General features: G+C 42.0%; 1 protein-coding gene and 1 pseudogene across 4 annotated transcripts in view; one reads left to right on the forward strand and one right to left on the reverse strand.

The window, feature by feature from the left end:
• Window positions 1–17,373, reverse strand: part of ARHGEF33 (Rho guanine nucleotide exchange factor 33) — a 583,069-nt gene that overhangs the window by 143,173 nt on the left and 422,523 nt on the right. The gene's annotated exons all lie outside the window — the stretch shown is intronic.
• On the forward strand, window positions 6,411–6,529 carry LOC141141738 (5S ribosomal RNA; annotated as a pseudogene).

The raw sequence follows: 17,373 nt of genomic DNA on the forward strand, positions 1-17,373 counted from the left end.
TGTTATTGTCTTTAGTAAATCAGCCTCAATAAATTCCCAATTTTTTCCAGCCAGAGGGGAACAGATTGTTTATGTGGCATATTCCTCTGAGCCCTAGATGACATAGGAGTCAAGAGTTTTGCAATCTGTGTGGAGACCACTGTAGAAAAACCATCTTCAATAAGAATGTAATGGCGCATGGGTTTGCCTGCGGGCAGGCCTGGTAAGAGTGGGGGAAAGGAGTACCATGATTTTGAGGTAAAGTGCTCAGGATTTTTCATCAGTACAGACATTTCCCGCAGTGGAGGCTAAAGGACTTTAAAGTAAGGTAAAAACCTTGTCCTGTTACACCCCTAAATGACAACACCCAAAACAATATTTACTTTACAAAACTGCTCTACAGATTCACTGTAATCTTAGACATAGAATCTGCTGAAACCTACTTCAGAGTATACACAAGGGGTCTTCAAAAGGTTTCCACATTTTTATATTTTCGTTGGAAATGGTGAGTGCGGAACAAATGGAAAACTGCATTTAATACTAGGACCAGACACTACAAATACCACGTAACACACTTTGGTCTCTGCAGAGCTCCTAAGTTTTCCAGGGATTTATTAACAATGTCCTTCGAGATATGCTGCAGCAATGTGTGGTAGTTTACCTAGATAATATTCTCATATGTTCTAAATCCCCAGAGAACCACCACACAGACATCTCCCGTGTGCTACAGAGGTTAACCTCCCTGGCGGTATGATTATTTCAGATTTTTGATGCGCAAAGCAGTACAATGTTTTGCATAGAAATTTGGCGTTTTATATTGTAGGCCTGTAATTCTTAGGAACAACACACTTAAATCTGTCCAAACAAGAGTCTAGTAGACATTCCAGGTATGATATAGTTTGAAATGCGAAATCATAAATTAGATTATAATAGATAACTAAATAATTATAACAAATTATAATATAATATTAATAATAAAAATTATTCAATAATGTAATCAAATCAAAAACACTGAAATTTGCTCAGTTGCAGAATTGTCGCTGTCATTACTGTCAGTGTTTGATGATGAATTTCCCCACAAATCGCTATCGCTCAATTCTGTGATTCTACTTTATTATCGCTGTTTTCTAGCTGGTCTAAAACCGCTTTTGATGTAAATGGACACTTTTTGGTTGCTATGGACAATCTCCAGTTTCCAGGCAGAAAGAAAAGTATTTATAATATAAAACTGCATGCAGGGCACTGGACAAACCACTAGGGGCAAAAGGGATGTGAAATAATTTGATACAGTAATGTAGTCTGTAAGATTACAGTGCCGTGCTCCGTCCCCGTGCGTCGCAACGCTCACAGGGAACCGAACTCGGCACAGTGATAGATCCGGCGGAGGACAGCTCGCCCACACAGCGGGGAGACATCGCAGGATCCTGGGGACAAGGTAAGTAACTTTGCCTGGATCCTGCTATGCGATCCTGAGTGTGGCTCGGGGTTGCTGCTTTTGGTACTGAAATTTCACCCCGAGCCACACTCAGGATTACTACTAAGGAGGTTCAGAGAGAACAACCTGTATTGCAAGTTGGAAAAATGTGAGTTCCATTGTGAACAGGTTACATTTTTGGGTTATATCTTTCTACTGTCTGGTTTTCAATGGATCCATCAAGAATGTGCAGTCTTACAGTGGTCTTGACCCACAAGTCTACGTCCTCTACAACAGTTTCCTGGCTTTGCCAATTATTATCGGAAATGTATATGTAATTTCCCTTTTCTGGTCAAACCCCTGACTGATGTGACCAGGAAGGACAGCAACCCACAAAATTGGTCCCCGGATTCCATTAAAGCCTTTGACTCCCTCAAGGCCGCTTTTGATACAGCTCCTGTGCTGGCACATCCTGATCCTATATTTCTCGTCATTCTTGAAGTTGATGCATCTGAGACTGGAGTAGGCGCTCTCCTGTGTCAACATTCTACCTCTGAGAGCTCTATGCATCTGTGGGTACTTTTCTAAAAAAAATTGTCTCCAGCAGCATGCAATTATGAAATTGGGGACAAAGAATTATTAACCATCATTTGAGCTGTTAAAGAATGGAGGCATTTCCTTAAGGGTACTACCGTGCCGGTCCTCATTTTGACTGACCAGAAGAATCTCACATTTTTGTCTGAGGCTAAACGCTCATCTCCCAGAAGGGCACAGTGGGCTCTTTTTCTGTCAAGCTTCAATTACTTAGTCTAATTATTACCCAGTACAAAGAATATAAGGGCAGATGCATTGTCGCAACAGTTTTCCTCCTCGTCCAAGATGGAGTTTGTTCCTACTCCTGTGATAGCCTTGGATTGCATTTTAGCCACTATTCGCACTAGTCTCACTTCTTCTTTGGGTGAGAGAATTCTGGCCTCTCAGATCCATCCTGAAAAACCTCATGACTGCTGCTTTGTCCCCAAGAATCTTGCACTGCTTTGCTCCAGACCTAACATTCGCCTAAAGCAGCTGGGCACCCAGCGAAGTATCAACTCATTTGGTCTATGTCTCAACAATTCTGGTGGCTTAGTTTCTTAATCGTACATCACGGGACACAAAGCCATAGTAATTACTATGTGGGTTATAGGCCACCTTCAGGTGAATGACATTGGCACACCCTAAGACAGGAAGTCCACTCCCTATATAACCCCTCTCACTACTGGGAGTACCTCAGTTTTTTTGCCAGTGTTGGTCACGAGTAAAGATGTGCTGTGCTGAGCTCCACTGGAGCAATCCCTGCTGGGGCTAGCTATGCAGCTGGATCCATTCAAAGTGTCTTTTTAGGCTGAATTGAATGGTACCCAGGCCTTGTGGCGGAAGAAATGAGGTTTAGCCCGTAACACTTCTCTTTCTAGAGAGCTAGACCCTGGGATCCAGTGCTTTTGTTTTTTTCAGCCTTGTTTATTCTGGTGGAGAGCTATTACGGCAATGGTTCTCAACTCCTGTCCTCAGGACCCACTAACAGGCCAGGTTTGCAAGATAACTGAAATACATCACAGGTGATATAATTTGCTGCTCAGTGATTGCAGTGTTCTAGTCTTCATCTCCCCAAGGTAATACATAAAACCTGGCCTGTTAGTGGGCCCTGAGGACAGGAGTTGAGAACCACTGTATTACGGTGTCATGACCTTGTAGTAATACATTCATGACCTGTCTGTCTCTTACCTGGTTTGTGTATCAGCCTTGAGGCTTGTACTCTCACACTTGCATGCTTAAGTGATCTTCCCTCTGTGTGGCTCCACCCTAGCCTCAACAGGACCACTATTTAACACCGTATTCTCCAAGCCTGCCTTGCCATGCAATATTGTGTGTTTGGCTTCCTGTTTGCCGTGTGCTCTAAGTTTGTCTCTGTCTCTGTTACCGATCTTGGCGTGTTCCTGACTATCCCTGTCTGCTTGTGACCCTGACTTTTGGCGCGTTCTTGACAATCCCTGTTTGCCTGTGACCCTGACTTTTGGCATGTTCTCTGTTATCCTTGTCTGCTAGTCACCCCAACATTTTGCTACCTCCTTACTATCCCTTGCTGTCCTGGGCTGCTGTTTCCTCTCCATCCTCCTGTAGCCTACTGTGAGCGTGAGCTGGGAGACCCTGGGGGCCGTGACCTGGAGCCAGTTGCAGCCCAGTCCATCCTCACCACTAGAGGCTCTGGTGAACACCTGCTGGCTCTTAGACTCCGCGCCCTGGGGAATCTATGCTCTAACTCACTGTGGGATCCGTGTTGGTGCTCCAGGGGACCTGCCTTCCTGAACCACCCTGAGTTCCATCCACAGCAGTCAGCCTTAGGGTCCACTATCATAGCGGTGTACTCCTGACCCCAATGGGGTGCATCTGACACCTGGATACAGGTGACCTGACATACAGGTCCAGGAATGCGGATCCCCCGATAAAAAGGGGCCCCAGTTCCTGAAGGTTTTTTAAACAGAGCCCACCGTGAGGGGTGAAGATTGGGTCTGTTGGTTTTACCACAGAAATCCCTGCGGCGGGAAAGGTAAGTGGAGATTTTTAAGGAATTTTTAAGTTTCTTATGAATTGTCTCCTTTAAGAAGTAAATGTTGTCACACGTACCTTGTCATGCTTTCTCAGATCATGCTGTGTCAGCAGAAGCTGCAGCTTCCTCCGGCTAGCAGTCACAGGACTCCGGTAAGATGTTGGGGGGGATTATTCTCTAAAACACCCCCCTCCCGGATAAAAGCTCTCCCCCTCTCTCTGAGTAGAGGGAGAAGCCAGAACAATCCGCGGATGCTGCTCCATTCTCCAACACCTCTGTACGGCGGTTTGTCACAGCCCTCCCCCTCGCCGCCCTCCCCCCCATACACACGCCGATCCCGTCGGATTGGAGGCCCGTGCTCGCGCGGGAAAACTTTTTTTTTTTTAAAGAGGGGGGCACGGTGGGAACACTGAGTGGGCGTGGCTTAGCACAACGTTGGCGTGCAGCAATGTCCAGCGCAGGGGTACTTTTAAAAGGCCCCATTTTTTGCCGACTGCAGCTGTCAGAGAGACACAAAAGCTAAAAAGGGACATGTAAGTGGTGATACAGGCATTCCTTTGGCACATTTACTGAAGCATCAGGCTAAGCATTAATAGCAGCGACAGTTGCTGGACTATTTGCTAAAACAGTGAATGCAATTTCTTCTGGTAGTACCTCTGCATTTGTGCATCAGGCTATGGTCAGAAGGGGAGGTAGAAACACCCCAAAAAAGGGCTCAAAAGGGACTCCTTCAAGCTCTAAACAGCCTAAACTCATCTCTACAATGGCATCCTCCCCTGAGAGGGGGTGGCTGGTCAGAGTGAGCCATCAGGGCTATCAAATATTGCAATTGTTTTCAATACTGAAGCCCCTGTCTATATTGCTGGAGAGGGTTTTTTTTCTCAAGCCATAATAGGATTGACTAGCGGCTTTAATCGCATCCCAGAATGGGATAAAATGCGACAGGTCCCTTTCCACTACCCAGGACCCTCAAACTGAGGATCTTGGGGCGGGAGAATATGAATTTCCCTCAGGGGACCATGGAGAGGCTGATGACTCCTCTTCTGAGGGGTCAAATCCACGGGGATCAGCTTCACAATCTGAAAGATTGATGGTGCATTTTTGCTACTCTTCATTGAGTTGGTTGATATGCCCAATTTTTGTTTGGGTTCACTAAAGCCTCCCCAAGCTGTGCATGTCTTTCCTGTCCATTCATTGCTGGAAAGGCTTATGTATTCTGAGTGGGATCACCCAGATAAGCATTTTATTCCTCCTATAACACTTTATCCTATGGAGGAAAAATTCACATAAGCCGCGTACACACAAGCGGAATGTCCGACAGAAAAAGTCCAACGGAATCTTTTCATCGTATATTCCAATCGTGTGTGCCTCATCGGACTTTTTTTTTTTCGAAAATTCTGACCGACCTGGAAATGGAACATGTTCTAAATATTTCCGACGGAACCAATTCCTATCTGGAAAACTGCTCATCTGTATGCTGTTCCGACTGACCAAAAACGACGCATGCTCTGAAGCAAGTACGAGACGAAAGCTATTGGCTACTGGCTATTGAACTTCCTTTTTCTAGTCCCGTCATACGTGCTGTACGTCATCGTGTTCTGGATGGTCGGACTTTGGTCGGACTTTGGTTTCACTGTGTGTAGGCAAAACCGCTTGAATGAAATTCAGTCTGAGTTCCGTCGGAGAAACCTTCGGAGTTTAGTCCAACGGCAAAACCGGTCGTGTGTACTCGGCATAAGAGGTGGGAGATACCAGCAATTGTTGCTGGTATATCCTCAGTGAATGAAAGTTTGACTTGTCTAGTAGACAATGCTCATATGCTTAGGGATCCAACTGATAAGAAGTTGGAATTCCTATTATAAAAAAAACAAAAAACTTTTTCTCTGATTAATTCAACCTGCGCTAGCAGCAATTGGTGTATGCCAATCATTGAGAGACCAGTTTAAACAGGTGCTCAAGGTTATTCCAGATCAGCAGGCCAGGATTTAGCTGAGTTACCAGCGGCATTATGTTTAGCAATAGACGCCATGGGAGATTCTATTCTTCAAACCTTGTGCCTTACGCTCGGACTGGTGCATAGGCATAGAATCTTGTGGTTGAAAGATTGGTCAGCCGAAGCGTCATGCAAAGCTCCTGGCTAGTTTTCCTTTTTGGTTAACAGCTGTTTGGGGATGATTTGGATAAATACATACAAAAAATTTCTAGTGGAAAAAGTACCCTTTTGCTAGTTAGGAAGAGGAGTAATCGTATTTCATTTAAACAAGCTCCTTCTCCAGTGTCAGGAGCCTCTGCCTCCAGGCAGTCACGACGGCCTCCGCCGTCAAGTTCAAGAGGGGAACTGGAGCCTCCTTATAAGGGGGCGCCCCTGCTTGCTCGAAGTGGGGGAAGACGTCAGCAGTTCTTGCAGGTTTAGTAGGAAGAGTGTCAGGAGCCTACGGCCACATTACCCTGAAAACGCCCGATCTCATCTGCTCTCAGAGGCTAAGCAGGGTCAGACCTGGTCAGTACCTGGATGGGGGACCACCTGGGAATACCAGGTGCCGTAGGCTGCAGATGGGTGACTTCCTCAATAACTCTAGGGTACAAGCTTGGGTTCCGAAAGTCCCTGTCTCCTCAGATGCCAGAGGAAAAGAAGTCTCTCTTTCAAGCATTGGACCATCTTTTGTCTCAAAAAATAGATCTTAGTGGTTCTCATGCAAGAGCAGGGATTGGGGTTTTATTTAAACCATTTCACGGTACCAAAACCAAAAAAGACCGATTTCTAGATCTCAAAGATCTAAACCGGTTTCTGAATATCCGCTCTTTTCGCATGGAGTCTATCTGATCAGTGGTCTCCATCCTACAAGGTGGAGAACTTCTGGTGTCAATAAACATCAGGCATGCATACCTCCATGTACCTATATTTCCCGCTCACCAGAAATATCTACGTTTCGAGGTAGAAAATCTTTGTTTTCAGTTTGTAGCTCTGCCTTTCGGTCTAGCTACTGCACTTCGAGTATTTACAAAGGTCCTGGTCCCTCCTGTAGCAGGATTAAGGGCCCATGGTATAACAATTATAGCTTACCTAGAAGATCTGCTCTTGGTAGACCAGTCGGTAACCCGCTTAGACCAAAGTATGATCCACAGTCAACTACCTGGAATACCTAGGTTGGATTCTCAACCTAGAGAAATCCTTCTTAAAAATACTATCAAGGAGATTAGAATACCTGGGTCTGATTATTGATACAGCCCAGAAAAGGGTATTCTTGCCCCAGGCAAAGATCAGGGCCATAAAGGAACTGATTCAGGTTGTCAAGGCAAAGAAGAATCCTTCTATTCGGCTTTGCATGAGGTTGGTGGGAAAGATGGTGGCTTCATTCGAGGCCGTTCCTTATAGTTACATAGTTACATAGTTAGTCAGGTTGAAAAAAGACACCAAAGTCCATCCAGTTCAACCATAAAAAAAAATAAAATAAAATAAAAAATATCATACAATCCAATATACCCAATTCTATACCCACAGTTGATCCAGAGGAAGGCAAAAAACCCCAGAAGAGCATGCTCCAATTTGCTACAGCAGGCGAAAAAATTCCTTACTGATCCCCCAAGAGGCAATCAGATTTTTCCTGGATCAACTTTGCCAATAAATGTTAGTACCCAGTTATATTATGTACATTTAGGAAAGTATCCAGGCCTTTCTTAAAGCAATCTACTGAGCTGACCAGAACCACCTCTGACGGGAGGTAGTTCACATTTTTACAGCTCTTACTGTGAAGAAACCTTTTCGTATTTGGAGAAGAAATCTCTTATCCTCTAGACGTAAAGGTTCCCCCCTGTGTCCTCTGTGTTGACCGTAAAGAGAATAACTCAACACCAAGTTCACTATATGGACCCCTTATATATTTGAACATGTTGATCATATCCCCCTTATTCTCTTCTCAAGAGTGAATAAATTCAGTTCCTCTAATCTTTCCTCATAGCTGAGCTCCTCCATGCCTCTTATCAGTTTGGTTGCCCTTCTCTGCACTCTCTTCAGTTCCCCGATATTCTTTTTGAGAACTGGTGCCCAAAACTGAACTGCATATTCCAGATGAAGTCTTACTAATCATTTGAACCGGAGCAAAATTATATCTCTCTCTCTGGATTCCATACCTCTCTTAATACAAGAAAGGACTTTGCTCGCTTTGGAAAGAGCAGCTTGGCATTGCATGCTATTATTGAGCTTATGATCTACCAAAACCCCCAGATCGTTCTCCACTACCGATTCCCCCAGTTGTACTCCCCCTAGCATGTATGATGCATGCATATTCTTAGCCCCCAAGTGCATAACTTTACATTTCTCAACATTAAACCTCATCTGCCACATAGTCGCCCAATTAGTGCATTGAGGTTTGCTTGTAAATTGGAGACATCCTGCAAGGACGTTATTCCACTGCATAGCTTGGTGTCATCTGCAAAGACAGAATTGTTACTTTTGATCCCAGACCCAATACCATTTATAAAGTTTATTAAAAAGTAAGGGTCCCAGCACTGAACCTTGGGGTACACCACTGATAACCTTAGACCATTCAGAGTAAAAATCATTAACCACTACTCTCTGAATTCTGTCTTTTATCCAGTTTTCTATCCATTTACAAACTGATATTTCCAAGCCTGTAGACTTTACCTTACACATGAGCCGTGTGTGCGGAACTGTATCGAACGCTTTTGCAAAATCCAAGTATACTACATCCACAGCCACCCCTCTGTCTAAGGTTTTACTTACCTCCTCATAAAAAGAAATCAGGTTTGTCTGACAACTTCTGTCTTTCATGAATCCATGCTGTCTGTTGGTTAAAAATGTTTTTTTTCCAGCAAGAACTTGTCTATGTGGTCTTTTATTAAACGCTCCAGTATCTTCCTGACTATAGAAGTTACACTTATGCTCAGTTTCATTTGAGGCTGCTGCAAAACAGTATCTTATTGGCTTGGAACAAGAAGATCCAAGCTCTAGATTTCCAAATGTATCTGTCTCCAGGAAAAATCTTTCCTACCAGGTACCTAGAAGATGGTAACAATGATTTTGCCCATCAACATTCTAGAGATCCGGGCAGCGCGCTTGGCCCTGAGGGCCTGGACGTTCAGGTTACGGAATTGTCCCGTCAGGATCCAATCCGACAATGCCACAGCAGTGGCCTATATCAATCGCCAAGGGGGGCATGAGAAGTCGTGCGGCCCAGAGAGAGGTGAATCATATCTTAACTTGGGCAGAAAACAATTTACCTTGCCTATTGGCAGTCTTCATTACGGGAATACAAATTTGGCAGACGTAGATCTGTTTGCGTCCAGGTTCAACAAGAGAATCAACAACTTTGTGTCAAGAACAAGGGATCTGCTAGCATGCGGAACAGATGCCTTAGTATTCCCGGGGAATCAGTTCTCACTGATTTATGCATTTCCTCGTATTCTGCTGCTTCCACGACTGCTTTGCAGGATCAAGCAGGAAGGGAAATCGGTGATTCTTGTGGCCCAGAATATCTTGGTATGCAGAGATCATAAAGATGGCAGTAGGGGATTCATGGACCCTACCACCACGTACAGACCTTCTCTTGCAAGGTCTGGTATTCCATCCTACCTTACAAATGCTAAATTTATCGGTTTGGCTATTGAGACCCACATTCTGAAGAAGTGTGGGCTGTCAGGTCCAGTGGTATTTACCTTGATTAATGCAGAGAAGCTGGCTTCCGGAATTATAGATTATATAGTCTGGAAAGCATATGTCTCCTGTTGTGAATCCAGGATGTATGTCATAGGTAGAATTCTTGACTTCTGTAGATAGGGTTAGAAATGAAGCTGGCCTTGTGTACTATCAAAGGCCAGGTTTTGGCCTTATCGGTATTATTTCAATAACCACTTGCTTCACATTCTTTGGTTCGTAGCTTATTCAGGGGGCTTAATCTTCCGGTTAGGTCACTCCTGAACCCTTGGAGCTTGAATTTAGTTCTGTTGGCATTGCTGAAACAGCCTTTTTGAGCCGATACAGCATATTCCCTTGGTTCTTTTGACAAGGAAACTAATTTTCTGGTAGCCATATCTTCTGCAAGAAGGGTATCAGAGTTGGCTGCTTTTTCTTGTAAAGAGCCATATTTGATTATTCACAAGGATAAGGTAGTATTGCGTCCTCATCCTAACTCTTTACCGAAGGTAGTGTCTAGTTTTTATCCGAACCAGGATATTGTTCTACCTTAATTTTTCCCAGAACCCTGTTCTACGGAAGGGAAATTACTACATTCTCTAGATGTGGTGAGAGCACTCAGGGTCTACTTGAAGGCGACTGCTCAGATTCATAGTTACATAGTTACATAGTAGGTGAGGTTGAAAAAAGACACAAGTCCATCAAGTCCAACCTATGTGTGTGATTATGTGTCAGTATTACATTACATATCCCTGTATATTGCGGTCATTCAGGTGATTATCTAATAGTTTCTTGAAGCTATCAATGCTCCCCGCTGAGACCACCGCCTGTGGAAGGGAATTCCACATCCTTGCCGCTCTTACAGTAAAGAACCCTCTACGTAGTTTAAGGTTAAACCTCTTTTCTTCTAATTGTAATGAGTGGCCATGAGTCTTATTAAACTCTCTTCTGCGAAAAAGTTTTATCCCTATTGTGGGGTCACCAGTACAGTATTTGTAAATTGAAATCATATCCCCTCTCAAGCGTCTCTTCTCCAGAGAGAATAAGTTCAGTGCTCGCAACCTTTCCTCATAACTAAGATCCTCCAGACCCTTTATTAGCTTTGTTGCCCTTCTTTGTACTCGCTCCATTTCCAGTACGTCCCTCCTGAGGACTGGTGCCCAGAACTGGACAGCATACTCCAGGTGCGGGCGGACCAGAGTCTTGTAGAGTGGGAGAATTATCGTTTTATCTCTGCAGTTGATCCCCCTTTTAATGCATGCCAATATTCTGTTTGCTTTATTAGCAGCAGCTTGGCATTGCATGCCATTGCTGAGCCTATCATCCACTAGGACCCCCAGGTCCTTTTCCATCCTAGATTCCCCCAGAGGTTCTCCCCCCAGTGTATAGATTGCATTCATATTTTTGCCACCCAAATGCATTATTTTACATTTTTCTACATTGAACCTCATTTGCCATGTAGTCGCCCACCCCATTAATTTGTTCAGGTCTTTTTGCAAGATTTCCACATCCTGCGGAGAAGTTATTGCCCTGCTTAGCTTAGTATCGTCTGCAAATACAGAGATTGAACTGTTTATCCCATCCTCCAGGTCGTTTATGAACAGATTAAATAGGATTGGTCCCAGCACAGAACCCTGGGGAACCCCACTACCCACCCCTGACCATTCTGAGTACTCCCCATTTATCACCACCCTCTGAACACGCCCTTGTAGCCAGTTTTCAATCCATGTACTCACCCTATGGTCCATGCCAACGCACCTTATTTTGTACAGTAAACGTTTATGGGGAACTGTGTCAAATGCTTTTGCAAAATCCAGATACACCACGTCTACGGGCCTTCCTTTATCTAGATGGCAACTCACCTCCTCATAGAAGGTTAATAGATTGGTTTGGCAAGAACGATTCTTCATGAATCCATGCTGGTTACTGCTAATGATATCATTCTTATTACTAAAATCTTGTATATAGTCCCTTATCATCCCCTCCAAGAGTTTACATACTATTGATGTTAGGCTAACTGGTCTGTAATTCACAGGGATGTTTTTTGGGCCCTTTTTAAATATTGGTGCTACATTGGCTTTTCTCCAATCAGCTGGTACCATTCCAGTCAATAGACTGTCTGTAAAAATTAGGAACAACGGTCTGGCAATCACCTGACTGAGTTCCCTAAGTACCCTCGGATGCAAGCCATCTGGTCCCGGTGATTTATTAATGTTAAGTTTCTCAAGTCTAATTTTAATTCCGTCCTCTGTTAACCATGTAGGTGCTTCCTGTGTTGTGTCATGAGGATAAACACTGCAGTTTTGGTTACTGAAGCCCCCCAATTCACTCGTGAAGACTGAGGAGAAGAATAAATTTCGAAAATTTCGAAAAACGTATGTTTTGTTGTGTTGACGGAAGGTCCTAGAAAAAGGACAGGCAGCATCGAAATCTACTATTTCTAAATGGATTCAGCAAGTAACTGTTCAGGATTATGGTTTAAAGAGGAGGATTCCACCCTCTCAAATCAAAAGCGCACTCCACTAGGACTGTTAGTGCTTCGTGGGAGTGCATCACCAAGCTTCCATGGTTCAAAACTGCAAGGCTTCAACTTGGTCTTCAGTCCATACATTTTACCAGATTTTATCAGTTGAATGTAAAAAGACATGAGGATATTGCCTTTGGGTGTAGTGTGCTGCAGGCAGCAGTATAAGTCCTCTAGTCTCATGTTGCCCTAATTCTGCTGTGTCTCCCTCCCCTCAGTTGGCATTGCTCTCGGACATCCCACATAGTAATTACTATGGCTCTGTGTCCCGTGATGTACGATTAAAAAAATAGGATTTTTATAACAGCTTACCTGTAAAATCCTTTTCTTTGAAGTACATCACGGGACACAGAGGTCCCTCCCCTCTTTCTGGAATACATGTGTATTGCTTTGCTACAAAAACTGAGGTACTTCCAGTAGTGGGAGGGGTTATAAAGGGAGTGGACTTCCTATCTTAGGGTGTGCCAGTGTCCATCACCTGAAGGTGGCCTATAACCCACATAGAAATTACTATGGCTCTGTGTCCCGTGATATACTTCAAAGAAAAGTATTTTACAGGTAAGCTGTTATAAAAATCCTATTTTCCGCACTGATGTAACCACCTTTATTGCTGCTTGTCCCGTGTAAGTGCTCAGAATAAAACACCTTGACACCTTCCAGTGGGTGTAGGAGTGTAGGTGGCCTAAGGTAATAAAGAACTAATGCGCACAACCACGCTCTCAAAGAATCATGGGTGATGGAACAAAAATTAGAGAAGCTGCCAACATAAGGGGTGGCCTCACCCACCCTAGTAAGTAACGTAATAACAATCAAAAGTATGTGGCGCTAATCTAGGTGTACCCCTCATAATAAATCGAACTTTCAAATAACATAAATCTCAATACTTCCTTAATAGACAATACTCAATACTTCCTTGATAAGCAATACTAACTACCCCCAATAGGGGGCTGCCAAACCAACTAAAATATTAAATACTGGTGGTCATTTCCAATAGAAATATAAAAATAAATCATCCAATGGATATAATATTCCTCAACCAAACTCTGTGGAAACTGTGACCAAAGGTGATATTAAACTCAGTGATAATGATGAAATAAAATCTTATAGAATAAAATACCAATACCTCAAAAAGTGTCATATAATGTGCATAATTTTCCTCAACATAATAAATAAAAGCAAACAAAATTATTTAAATAATATCCAAAATAAATATTACTGGTAAGTGGATAATACCACACAACTATAATGCAATATTAAATATAAAATAGCGACTCTATTTCACATATGTAGGCAAAAGTGATCAAGTGCAAGAAAAGTGACATTTGTGCATAGCATATATATAAATGCGACTCTGGAATGAACTCCCAAAATCCAACACCTCTCCCACTCCTACGTATTTCTAAATATAATTAAAAAATTGTGACATAAAATGTGATCAAAGTCCAAGAAAATAATGCTTCATGCAGTGTGATTCGTAATGTCCGTACAAAAGGTTGGTAATACCATGCCGATAAGGTGACTAAGTGCTGGATTCATTCACTTGAAAACTGGTGCAGCACACAGGTGTTTCCCCCAGCCTCTCACCTCAATCAGCGGCCCCCAATAGGCCAAGTAAAGCAGAAGGTTGATGTTTCTCTGTAAGGGGTGATGATCCAACAGCTGTCCCCCTCTTCCACACGGTATGCGTGGGTCAGATTTTTCTCTACTAATCAACAGCGCTCACAAGGACCCCAAAATGATAATAGGGAAGAAGGAGATGCTTCCATAGTGAAGTACTTTCAATACAGATTTATTGTAAAAAATAATAACTTACATTTAAAACCAAAACTGTCAGCAGAAAATAGCAGCAGAGACGATAAAAGCTTCCGGGTACGGCCGTCCCCGAGAAGCGTCGGCACCTGGCTCCTCCTACCCTGACGCGTTGCGTCACAGCACGTGACTTTATCAAAGGGATGAGGAGTCCGGTGCCTGCTAGTCAGCTTATATCAGCGCCGCCGTCATGGCAACGCTGTAAACATTGTTTGAGTCCGATCTTGTATGTATGTTTAAAACTCGCTCCAAAACTACTAATGGCAATACATTATAAGTGCTGCTTCATACATAATAAATCAAAGTAAGAACTTCATTTGACAATATTAAAACATAAATAATGTACAAGAATTTTGTAATGAAATAAAAATAAAAATGACAGTGTTAGCTATATCATTCCTTTCGCCCATGCCATCTAGTGGTGACTCAAGAAAAGGCATTTAATAAATGAATTCTCACACCTAGCAGGAAACACTAAGCATATCAAGCAAATAACAGGGGGAAAAAATCATTAGCAAAGAGGTGTCTTTCATTTATACCATCTAGTAGTGACTCAAAACATGGCATCTAATAAAAGATGTCACGCCTAGTAGGAAAACAAGAAAAAAAACATATCGAGCTAATAAATAGGGGAAAGCACTAACTTGGAAGTGTCTTGCTCTACACCTAAAAGTATTAATATATAAATGTGAATGATGGACACATTTAAAACACTAAAACAAATGTTTTGCCAGATATTTACACATGGCAATATATATATCAAAATTAACTTAAGCCATAGTTTGATCTTCATCTCAATGCCAAACAAAATATTTGCTGATTGGACCAAAAAACTCCCCAGCATGTGAACCACAAAAAAGGGACACAGTGAGTCAAGCATCTAGCAAAATCATTAGCTGTTAAAAAGATTACTCCTTCAAATAAATGAAATTAAAACCACGAACTATAAAATGTATAAATATTCCAATTAAAAGTTGGAGATAAAGCAATTTAGATCGAATTCTACGTTATGTCCAGACGGCGTTAAAGTACGTAATTCATGGATCCATTTTGACTCAGCCTGACTGATCCTGATAATTTTATTGTCGCCTCTCCAATGGGCTTTATACTTCTCTATTCCGCACACTCTCAATGAGGAAGGGTCACTATTGTGATACTGTGCATAGTGCTTGGATAGACTATGTTTATCAAAACTTTTTTTGATGTTACGTACATGCTCTTTTAATCTTATCCACAATGCTCTTTTGGTTCTGCCGACATATTGAATCCGGCAGGGGCATTCCAAAAGGTAAACGACTCCCTCACTCCTACACGAGATGAAATCTTCTATCTCATAGTTCTGTAATGTGACAGTAGATGTAAAACTCAATTTCTTCTTTTTATCTTCTCTCGTGTGTCTGCAAGTATAACAATTTTTGCATGGATAAAACCCCTTACCTTCAAAGAAGGAAAACTTTTTCTTTTGTGGGGGATCTACAACATTTTTTGCCAGACGGTCCCTTAAGGTTGGAGCTCTCCTTTATACAAATTTCGGTTGGTTAGATAGAATAGTTCCTAAGTGTCGATCCATTTTAATAATATCCCAATGTTTTTTGACTATTTTTTCAATTTGCTTATGTTGGATATTGTAATCCATAATGATGGGTACATTCTCTTGTTGGTTATGAGTTTTTTCTCCATCCTGTAACAATTTTTCTCTATTCATTGCAATGACATCGTTAATTTTTTCTTCTATGAAATTGGTCTCATAACCCTTCTGGACAAACCTTTCTCCAATCATTTTGGCCTGTTCTAAAAATGTTTCTTTACTGGTACAGTTTCTTCTCAATCTAACCAGCTGACCTTTTGGTATGTTCTCCAACCATATTGGATGATGGCAGCTATCCAGAGGTAGATAACTGTTCCTATCAACTGCTTTGAAGTACGTTTGGGTAAATAACTTAGTTCCTTCTTTTTTTATTTGCAGATCAAGGAAGTTAATTCGCTCATCACTGATTTCCCACGTTAATTTTATACCTTTACTATTAGTGTTAAGATTAAAACAAAAATCGCTGAGGCTTTCTCTATTACCGCTCCAGATTATAAAAATATCATCAATAAAACGTTTATAAAATAATAACTGTTGCGGTCGATTGTTGTAAAGTGCTTCTTCTTCCCACTCTGACATATAAAGGTTAGCAACACTGGGTGCATATTATGCACCCATTGCAATTCCACATATCTGTTTGTAATATTTATTGTTATGCCAAAAATAATTGGAATCTAAACTGTATTTCAAGCAATCTAATATAAATCTCCTTTGCTTGCATTTCAGGTTACTCAGCTTTCTCAAAGCCCACTTTGTTGCCTGTATCGCTTCATCATGGTTGATGACCGTATACAGGGATGAGACATCTGCCGTTGCCAAATATACGGGATCGTCACTCAAGTTAACTTCATTGAGGAGTTGAATAAGATGTTTAGTGTCTCTTAAATAGGATCTCGTGATCTTAACCACTGGTTGTAAAAACCAGTCGATGTATTCACCAATTCGTGCTCCCACCGAATTAATCCCATTCACTATAGGCCTTCCTGGGGGTTTGAATTTATCCTTGTGTATTTTCGGTAGTGTATATATTACGGGTACCTTACAAGTTTTTGGTTGTAGATACGTGGCTTCTTTTTTATTTAGGAGACCTTTATCCACTCCTTTCTGTATGACCTTGGCAAGTTCTTTTTTGTATCTTATCGTTGGATTGTTTAGTAATAGCTGGTAAGTGTCTTTATCATTGACCTGACGGTTGAGTTCCTCATTGTAGTCAACTTTCGATTGGACAACTATGGCTCCTCCCTTGTCAGCTTGCCTTATTACAATATCGTTTCTTGTTTCTAATTTTTTTATTCCATTCTTTATACTTCTGGACTCCCGTACATTTCTTATTTTCAATTCCTGTAGATCATATAAAATCATTTTTTTAAAAACTTCTATGTGTCCATCATTCCCAGTAGGTGGATTAAAAAGAGATTTATTCTTCAGATTACTGTATATAATCCCGCTATTATCCGGTATCTTCGCACCTCTTTTTTCTAGTGGATTACTGAGCATATATTTTTTTATGTTCAGACTCCTGATGAATTTGTTGATATCCACATATGCATTGAATTTATTGAGGTTCTTTTTTGGGGCAAATTTCAGTCCTTTATCCAGGACTCTAATTTCTTCCTGTGTCAATTCCACCCCACTGATATTAATGATGCCTTCCCCTAATATTCTCTTTTCCTTTTGTTTTTTGATTCCTGCTCGACATCCTCCTGCTCGAGAAGAGGATGTCGAGCAGGAATCAAAAAACAAAAGGAAAAGAGAATATTAGGGCAAGGCATCATTAATATCAGTGGGGTGGAATTGACGCAGGAAGAAATTAGAGTCC

The sequence above is a fragment of the Aquarana catesbeiana genome, linkage group LG04 (genome assembly GCF_042186555.1).
Source record: "Aquarana catesbeiana isolate 2022-GZ linkage group LG04, ASM4218655v1, whole genome shotgun sequence".
In the NCBI taxonomy this organism is placed as follows: domain Eukaryota; kingdom Metazoa; phylum Chordata; class Amphibia; order Anura; family Ranidae; genus Aquarana; species Aquarana catesbeiana.